Below are 10,476 nucleotides of genomic sequence, written 5' to 3' on the forward strand. Positions count from 1 at the left end.
GACTTTCAGGAAGTCCAGAGAACTCCAACAGTCCCAACTAAATTGGCCCCAAGGAGGAACACACCAAGACACATCATGATTAAGTTACCCAAGATTAAAGATAAGGAGAGAATCTTTAAAGCAGCAAGAGAGAAGGAGACAGTTACCTAAAAAGGAGTTCCCATAAGGATATCAGGTGATTTCTGAAAAGAAAGCTTGCAGGTAAGAAGGGCCTGGCAGGAAATATTCAGAGTCATGAAAGGCAGAGGGCCTACATCCAAGATGATTCTATCCAGCAAAGCTATCATTTAGAATGGAAGGGCAGATAAAATGTTTCCAAGGCATAGCAAAGTTACAGGAGTTCATCATCACCAAGACCTTATTATATGAAATGTTAAAGGTACTAATCTAAGAAATATAAGAAGATCAAAAACTATGAACAGTAAAATGACAACAAACTCACAACTATCAACAACCGAACCTAAAAAACTAAAACTAAAACTAAGCAAACAACTAGAACAGAAACAGAATCACAGAAATGGAGATCACATGGAGGGTTATCAGTGGGGAGGGGGAGGAGAGAGAATGGGGGAAAAGGTACAGGGAATAAAAAACATAATAGGTAGGCACAAAATAGACAGGGGGTGCGTAAGAATAGCACAGGAAATGAAGAAGCCAAAGAACTTATATCTAAAACCCATGGACGTGAACTAAGGCAGGAGTCAGGGGATTGCTGGAGGGTGGGGTGATGCAGGGAGGAGGGGTATAAAGTGAGAAAAAATGGGACAACCATAATAGCATAATCAATAAGTATACTTAAAAAAGAATATTCTGTTTAGCTGCATGTTCTCAAAGGAAATACAGATAGCTCAGCATCTACAGGGTTTATATGTAGACCTTCTTACTTGTCTTTAACATTATTGGATGACTCCTGTGGGCACCTAAATTTGCTAGCCATTTTTAAACTACAAGTATCTGACTCAATAATTTGCATATTCTAAAATATTTAACATGAAAAGGCAGGTTCCATGACAGAGTTTGAACATTCATCTGTAGAAACCATTTGGATGATTCAGAAGGCCACAGCTGTGGGCAACCAGTGATGGGCAGCTTCATCACGACAACACACCCACTCACGCATCACATCTCATGCAGAGATTTTTGGCAAAACATCAAATCACCCAGGTGACTCAGCCCCCACTACAGCCCAGATTTAGTGCCCTGTGACTTCCGGTTTTTTCCAAACCTAAAATCACCTTTGAAAGGGAAGAGATTTTAGACCATCAGTGAGATTCAGGAAAATATGACAGAGCAGTTCATGGCAATTGGGAGAACTGTGTGAGGTCCCCAGATGACTACTTTGAAGGAGACTGAGGGGTCATTGTCCTATATACAATGCTTCTTGTATTTTTTATCTTCTTCCAGAAATGTCTCTATTTTTCATATTCCATGTCCGGATACCTTCTGGGCAGACCTCGTATACACAGGATGAGGCCGCACAAGGCCCAGCAAAGAGTCAGTGATACACGACCAAGAGCTGACTGGAGACAAGAGAGTCTGCACAGAGCTGAGAGAGAGATGTTGGATTCTAGTCCAGCCAGTACTGACAGGCCTTATTGATAACCATGGATATTAAGTTGAAAACTCCAGAAATGTCACGTCCTGGGAACAAGGACTGACCATGACCTTAAGTGAAAGCCATGCTCTAGGAATAAAGAGGACAAGGCTCAAAAATATTTGAAGCTATAATGGCTGAAAATTTCTAAAACTTGTGTTAAACAAAAACCTTTTTATCCAAGTAGCCCAGCAAACCTCAAGTAGCATAAACTAAGAGAAAATTAAAATAAAACTTAGGTATAGTAAAGAGAAAATTTTAAAAGAAGCTATGGGAGAAAAATACATACAGGACATCTGATTTTCCGTCAAGCAGTGGAGGATAGAGGACATGAGAATGTCATCTTTAAAATGCTAAACAAAACAACAGAACCTCTCTGTGATATTTTCAACCAGTGACAGTATGTTCAAAAAGTGAGAATGAAATAAAGAGGTTGTCAGACAAAGAAAAGCGAAGAGAATTTGTATTCGGCAGACCTGCACTATAAAAAACCCTAAAGAAAGTTCTTTATGCTTCATGATATATCAGAGCAAAAGTCGTGTTGACACAAAGGAACAAAGAACACTGGAAATGGTGGATTGAGCGTGGACCTGTGAGCCAGACGATCGCGGTTCGATTCCCAGTCAGGGCACATGCCTGGGTTGCAGGCCAGTTCCCTGCAGGCCAACTCCCAGCAGGGGATGCACGAAAGGCAACCATACATTGATGTTTCTCTCCCTCTCTCCTTCCCTTCCCCTCGAAAGATAAATAAAAATAAAAAATAAAAAAAAGAACACTGGAAATGGTAAATATTTGAGCAAATGTAAAGAGTGGTACTTTTTTCCTTTCTCAAGTTCTGTGAAACGTCACTGACAGGTCACATAAAGCAACAATAATGGCATTATGTTGTGGATTTACACCATATGTAGAAGCAGAATGCATAGCAACAGGAGCGCAAAGGGTGAGGCTAAATGAAACTATTTTACAAAAAACAATTTGCCATAGTCCATTTACCATAATATCAAAAATAGAAATACTCAGAAATACATTTTTAAAAAGAAATTCAAAATATGACCACTGAAAAGTATAGCACTTCATTAAAATAAGGTCTTCATATTGTTATGAGGAAAATTCTCCAATAATCAATCCATAGATTCAATGAAATCCCTATCAAAATCCCAGCTGCTTTTTATTTTTGAAGAAATTAACAATATAAGAATTCGAAGAATCTAGAATAGCCAAAACAGAAGCACAAACCTAGAGGACCTGTGCTTCTCAATTTTAAAACTTACCGCAAAGCTATGGTAACCAAGATTGTATGGCCCTTGAATATGTGCAGATATACAGATTAATGGAATAGAATTGATAATCTAGCAATAAACCCATACATGTATGGTCAATCATTTTTTGATGAGTACCAAGCTAATCCAATATTAAAGAACAGACTTTCCAACAGGTATTGCTAAGAGATTTGTATATTCACCTGCAAAAGAACACATTGGACCCCTACTTTATACATCAAAAATTAACTCACAGTAGATCAAAGACCTAAATGTAAGAAGTAAGACTATAAAACTCTTAGGAGAAAGCATGGAGTAAGTCTTCATGACTTGAATTAGACAATGGTTTCTTGGATATGACACTGAAAGCTTGAATATGAAGAGAAAAAATAGATAAGTTGGACTTCATAAAAATTAAAAACGTATTCAAAAGACACTAGCAAGAAAGTGAAAAGACATCCTACAGAATGGGAGAATATATTTGCAAATCATGTATCTGATAAGGGATTTGTATCCAGGGATTTGTATCCATTCTTACCTGGGAATATAAGACAGAAAACTGTACTTGAACAAGAATTAAATAAAAATAAAAAATAAAAGAAAAATAAGAGAACTCTTACAGCTTAACAAATAACCCAACTGAAAAAGACGCCAAAGATTTTAGCTGACATTTCTCCCAAGAAAAATATACAAATGTGCCAATAAGCATATGACAATATATTGAGTGTCATTAGCCATCAACAAATGCAATGGAAACCACAATGAGATACCACTCCACACCGAATAAAATGGCTATATATATTTGTTAAATAGACAATAGTAAGTGTTGGTGAGGATGTGGAAAAATGTGAACCATTGCACATGGTTGATGGAATTGTAAAGTGGTAGAGTCACTGTAGAAAACAGTTTGGCAGTCCTCCAAAAAGTTGAACAGAGTAACCATATGACCCTGCTATCTTGCTTTTAGCTATACACCCAGAAAACAGAAAATACATGTTCACACAAAAACTTCTACACAATGTTCACAGCAGAATTATTCATTAATAGCCAAAAAGTGGAAATCATCCAAAGTCCATCAACTGATGAATGGATAAACAAAACATGCTATACCTACACAAGGGAATGTTATTCAGCCATAAAAAGGAATGAAGTATTGCTACAGGTCTCATATACATGAACCTTGCAAATGCTATGCTAAGCGAAAGAAGCCAGACACAGAAAGCCATATAGTATATGCTTCCATTTATAGGAACAAAAAGTCGATTTTTGTTTGCCAAGGGGAATGGGGAGTGACTGCTAATAGGCAGTTTCTTTTAAGGGAGATAATAAGGATCTGAATGTAGATAGTGGTGGTGGTTGTACAACTCCCTGAATACATGAAAATCCACTGAATTTTACAATCTAACGGGAATAAATGTGATGATATTTGAACTATATCTCAATTTTAAAACTTGAAGTCTCTGCAGAAAGACATAAAACAAAAGCTGTGTAATTTGGGACAGGAAAATTCAGTATTGTAAAGATGTCAACCTTCCCTGAATTAATCTATAAATCCCATGCAGATCCAATCAAAATCTTGGATTTTATTTTTACTTGACAGAATAATTGCAAATTTAATCTGAGAAAATAAACATGAGAGAATCATAAGAACAATATCTGGAAAATATTATAAAACTTAAGCTGGTCAAGGTATAAAATCAGTACTCCTGGATATGAAATTATGTATGTGAATTGAAATGCTACAGTGTTTAAAAGTATATGCAGTGAGACTTTAAAAACATTTTTTTAAATAATGCAAATTACCTTTATAATAACAAAACAATAAATCAAACAAAAAGGCAAATTAAAAATGAAACACTCTGTGCATCCCCTTCTCCAATACCTGTTCATTCTGTTTCAAACTGAAAATCCCTCTTCTTTCATTGTATCTGAATATGCATAATTTCAAGTCATTTTTTCTTCTCTAAACATAAATACATTTATGAATTGCCTGCCTAGAGTTTGGCACCTAACCTAAATACATTCGATCTGGACTAATCAGCACAAAATAAAGGCCTTTCGGGGAGTATTCTGGTTAGTTTGCTTGCATTATTGCACCCTAAAATAGTATTAGCCATTGGCACTGACTACTGACTAAAGCCTTCATGACCTGTTAGTAACTGTTGCTGCTAAACCAACTGTCTCTGTCATCTTGTACCGTGTGCAGTTCACATTTAGAATAAGTGTATGACCTTACCTTTATTTCCATCAAATCTCTTCTCAGGCTAGCTGTCCCACCCTTTGCATTTGATATAATTGTTCAAGGTATTGGCCAGCTCTGTCACATGTGAAAATTTATAAGGTACAATCCTTAGCTCATGATCCAAGTCACTGAAGAAATTATTATCAGCACGTCTTGGAAGACCCGGAACACAGATGATATGAACATCCCCTTATGCATAAGTTCCCATCATGTTTCTGGCATCTAGCCCAAACAGATCTTTGTGCATTTAAAAGTCACCCCGGCAGCTTGAAAATTCCCTGGACTTGACTCTAGAGAGTCAATACAACTAGAATAAGGTTCCAACAACTGACAATGAAAACAAACCCACAGAACTCTGTTTAACATTTACAGAAGCCCGGATTGCTCTCTATCGCTCATAAGCACATTGGAGAGGTAATGCCATGCACCTTGCTGAAGGCGAGAAGATGCAGCGTCCCTTGAATTTACTTCACCTACCAGCCAGGCTCCCTGTCAGGGAAGGGAATGGGGTTAGTCTGACACAAAACGCAAATTGCCTTCTCAGAACAATGCTTCCTATTTACTCGCAAACCCCTTTTTAGTAAACATCCCCAGAAGTTTACTTTCTTTCACCTTTACTCAATTAACAAATATTTGGGGAGGTTCATAGAGGCCAAAAATTATGCTGGTCTATTACTCCTGCTACTAGTGAGAGTTTTTCTTTGTACCCACATTCACATTGGGTCTTATGATTCTTCACTGCACTTAATTGGACAAGATACATTTGTATTGTTTTTTAGTTGAGGTATAATTGACATATAACAGTATATTAGTTGCAGGTGTGCAACAAAATTATTTTGTATTTGTATATACTGTGAAATGACCACCACAATGAGTTGTTGTATTTGTTTATTTTAATCTGCATTTTTATATCTTCAGTGTTGAAGTTGAAAACTTTTTTCTTGGCCATTGCAAATTCCCTACTGATTCCTATTTAGCAATTACTGTATTTGTTTTTTTCAATACACACGTAAGTTATGGTTGTTATTTTAACTTGTTATATGGGTTACAAATAATTTTCTCAGCTTCTTTGTTTCTCTTTTCTGTTTGTCTTTTAGCTTTATGGGTTTTTTATAGTAAATGTTTCCATTTCTTAGAGTGACAAAGCTAAGCATCTTTTTATTGTAATTTCTGCCATTATTTGAAACCAAAATTATGTATATATTCAATTATATTATCTTTGGAATTTAATCTTTTAAATTTTAATATTTTCATATTTATATATTTCCATAGTTGTTTTTTAAGATTTTATTTAAATTTTTAGAGAGAGGGAAGGGAAGGATAAAGGGAGAGAAAGCATAGCTCTTTTAAAATATAATCCTTCACAAACTGTTTAAATACTAAAATTTGAGGAACTGTCTATATGTACCATTAGATTAGGTTAATTGATTGTATAGAATATCCATAAGTTGGAACACCATTCAGTGGAGACATTGCTCTAGAAAGGTATTTTATGATTTGAAAATGTTCATAATTTAGTGTTAAGTGAAACAAAGTGGGATCACCCACAAAGACATATGTGTACATGTATGTGTTAGGCTCACCTACATTCAAATAAAGTTAAATTTTAAAACAGTAAATGAATTTTCTTTCCCTTTATCCTTCCCTTCCCCTTCCCCTAAAGCTTACTTTTATTGGGCCCATAAATAGAGTATACGATAAGCAACCAATTCAGATGGGCTTAGAAATTAAACTACTTACACAATTTTCCTGAAGTTTTTTAATTAGTGGACATTTGTTATTGAAAATCTGAAAAAGCAGAAAAATATTACAGAAAAAAAAACTCACCGAAAGTCTCAATCACAGATTACAATTGCTGGTTTTTTTCTATTCATGTACATATATTAACTAGTTGATACCACACTTAATATTAAATGCTACTTTAGTTATCTATTTTCCCACTAAAAATTCTGAGTGAACATTTTACAATACAAAAGTATTTTATTTCTGGTTATAATTTGTAAAGCATTCCCCTTTCTGTTGAATATATAGTTTGTTTCCGGTCATTACATTTTTCAAACCCTCACAGAAACCTTTCAGTGGCTTCCTATGGCTCTCAGAATAACGGTCAAAGTCTTTAATATGGTCAGCAAGGCCCCACATGACCAGGGCCTCCCTGCCTTGGCGCCTCTAATTCACTTTCCTATTGTTCTCCACACAATAGGAAAGGCGCCATGGCCTTTTTTGAATTCCTCAAATGTGCCACTGTCTCCCACTTCATGTCACATGTGTAGATAGTCCCTGCCTTACACACTGCAATGATTGCAGTTTTAATTAGACATGTAATTATTTAGATATGCAAATTCTTCATGTGTGTCTCCTAGATAGGTGGTAATCTCCATGAAGGCAGAAACTCCCTCTGTCCCCTTCAGTGATGTGTCCTAGCACTCCATGTGACACCTGGGACGCAGACATGCAAAGGCCATCATTCAATTGAAGAAGAAATATATAAATAATAGAACTAATAACCTGGTATATTGATGACTATATTTGATTGCCACATTTCTTAAGTTACCATTAAATATTTTCTTTTTTGTAAAACTTTCATTTCCACATTAGACCTTTTGATGATCTATTATGGTAAATAGTTCAAAACATTTAGTTCTGGACATATTTTTCTTTGGGGGGGGCCTTTCGCTTAGCTATTTTATTAATTATAATCATTTTACCTCCCTCCTCCTCCTACCTTCCCTTCCTCTCCCTGTCTCTCCTTCTCCCTCTCTCTCCCTCTCTCTCTCCTTCCCATCCCTGCCCCTTCGCCTCTTCTCTATCTCAGCTCTCTAACATTAACGAGAAAATGCTGCTGCCTGTGACTTCCAGACTTTGAGCCAGAAGAAGAACAACAAAAAGCCAGATGTGTCATTGTCTCAGCAGGTGGCACCACCTAGTCCAAGCAACAGAACCCCTAACTGCAGCGATGGGGGCAACGGAAATGACCAACCTGAGCAAAACCAACCTCTACATCCGGGGACTGCACCCAGGCACTGCTGAGCAGGACCTTGTCAAGTCGTGTCAGTCATGTGGCCAGACTGTCTCCCATAAGTCTTGGGAGAGACTGTATAAAACCACAGAGTCCAAGGCTCTGGCTTTGTGGACTTGGACAGTCCTTTGTCAGCACAGAAAGCTAAACAGCACTGAATTCCTGTGGTGTACAGGCACAGCTGGCAAAGCAGCAGGAGCAGGACCCCACAAATGTATACATATCAAACCTCCCACTGTCAATGGATAAGCAAGAACTGGAGGGAACACTGAAGTCCTCTGGCCAAGTTATCTCCACTCAAATCCTTCAAGACACCAGCAGGACAGGCAGAGGGGGTGGCTTTGCAAGGGTGGAGTCCACAGAGGAGTGTGAAGCCATCATCACCCACTTTAATGGAAAATACATGAAGACAACCCTGGAGTACCAGCCCCATCTGAGCCATTGCTTGGCAAATGTGCTGATGGGGGTCCAAAGACATGACAGAACCAAGGGGAATGCGCGCGAAATGGATGCGCCTGGCCAAAGAATGGAGACAGGAGTGGGATGCCATGACCCCACTACAGCTCTACGTAACGGGTTGTACCCAGCTCCTTATGACACCACCCCCAACAGGACGCTTGCTCAGTCTGCACTGTCCCCATATCTCCCACCTCCTGGGTCTTCACATCAGAGAGTAACTCAGACATAACAAGGACCTAACCCATCTGGACGCGCCACCTCGTGCAGCCTTCGTGTTCAGTTCTGACACCAGGGATGGATCGCCCCATTTCTCTCCAGCCTGCCTTCATGACAGGACCTCTTGCCCAGCAACTGGGCCACCTCTCCCTAAGCTGCAGCTCTGCAAGGGGCTCCCTGTATCCCCGTGCCCTCGGCCAGTGGTTCAGTTGAGAACAGCAGCCTGCACAATCAAGTGACTATTGATGCTCCCTCAGACCATAGGTCTATTTTTCCCTACTCATCGAGTAACCGTGGAGTCCCCTCCCCAGCGCTGAATACAATGAACTCTTGGAGGTGCCGATACCCCAGACTCCAGAGGGCTAACCTGGAGTACAGATCCCCTGTGGGCCCTGCTAAGACCTAACAGTTGGCCAGCGTTTTCACAGGCCTGGGCCTGAGAAAGAAATTCCTACACTCCTGTCCTCTGTTCCTGGTGGAGCCTCTCGGGGAAACCGTCACTCTGTGTGTGCACTACATTCACGGAAATCAAAGAAACCTTTTCTCTCCTTTCTTTTGCAAAGAAAGTTACATTTTGTTTTTAACGGCAATAGACTCTTCCCCTGCCCCAGAGAGACATGGTGTCTGGGGCTTCTTCTCATCTTTATGAAAAACACTTGTTAATTGAAGTGGTGAACTTATTTGGGAAGGCTTTTAAAAAAACGTTATTTCTTCTCTTAAAAAAATAATAAAGTTGTGTTGCCAGAATACTGAAGAAGTCCTGCTGTGGGCCCTTCTTACTGAGTTTGGTTATGGACTTTTTTGGTGCGTGTAAGAAAATACGCAGAGTTTAAAATTTTTGTTCTATAAAACTCAACCCATCCAAAAGAATAATTTTTAGATTTATTCTTTGGTGTTTTCTCCAAATCACAATGACTGTGACTGATGATACTTTGAGTAACACTGTTATGTTCTATCATATATTAGATTCCTCTCATATTCTCTTTAGTAATTACAGTTCATCTTTAAATCAATACTTATTTTATAAAGTATTTTTTAAAATGTCCTTGTAGCCCTGGCGGGTGTAGCTCAGTGGATTGAGCGCAGGCCTGAGAACCAAACAACCGCGGTTCAATTCCCAGTCAGGGCAGATGCCTGGGTTGCAGGCCAGTTCCCAGCAGGGGACGCACGAGAGGCAACCATACATTGATACTTCTCTCCTTCTCTCCTTCCCTTCCCTTCTACAGATAAATAAATAAAATCTTTTAAAAAATGTCCTTGTAGATGGGAATTTGGCTTAATACATTTTTAAAAACCAATCTGTGTCTTTTTGAATCTGCTCTTTAAAATTCATGAAAGCTTGATACAGACGAAGGTGCTTACCTACAGATTTGTGTGTGTTTGTAGCTGGGACACTGGGCTGAATTAAGTGGTGGAGTGGGAGAAAGGAGGGTTTTCCCTTTGCTGGGCTGTGGAGGAATTGACAGACCTAGCCTCCCTTGCAGGGCACAAGGTCAAAGACACCCCATTGGAGGGAATATGCAGCATGGCAATAAGGTGGTGGTACCAGGAGAGATGCCCTGGAGGGTCCTTGGATTGAGGAATAGTTGACAAATTAGTTTAAAAATCTTGGTAATAGTCATATCTAATATCCAGTACTTTCTTCTCTGTGTTTGAATCCCCTCTCATCACCGAGTGCTGTCGGTAG

At 38.8% G+C, this 10,476-nt stretch overlaps 1 pseudogene; it reads left to right on the plus strand.

Moving 5' to 3' along the window:
* LOC118979868 (RNA-binding motif, single-stranded-interacting protein 2-like) overlaps nucleotides 1-9,002 on the plus strand; it is a 33,034-nt pseudogene extending 24,032 nt beyond the window's left edge.
* Nucleotides 9,003-10,476: the final 1,474 nt, after the last annotated feature.

The sequence above is a fragment of the Sturnira hondurensis genome, unplaced genomic scaffold (assembly GCF_014824575.4).
Source record: "Sturnira hondurensis isolate 20B ecotype Veracruz unplaced genomic scaffold, ASM1482457v3 Scaffold0022566, whole genome shotgun sequence".
NCBI lineage: Eukaryota > Metazoa > Chordata > Mammalia > Chiroptera > Phyllostomidae > Sturnira > Sturnira hondurensis.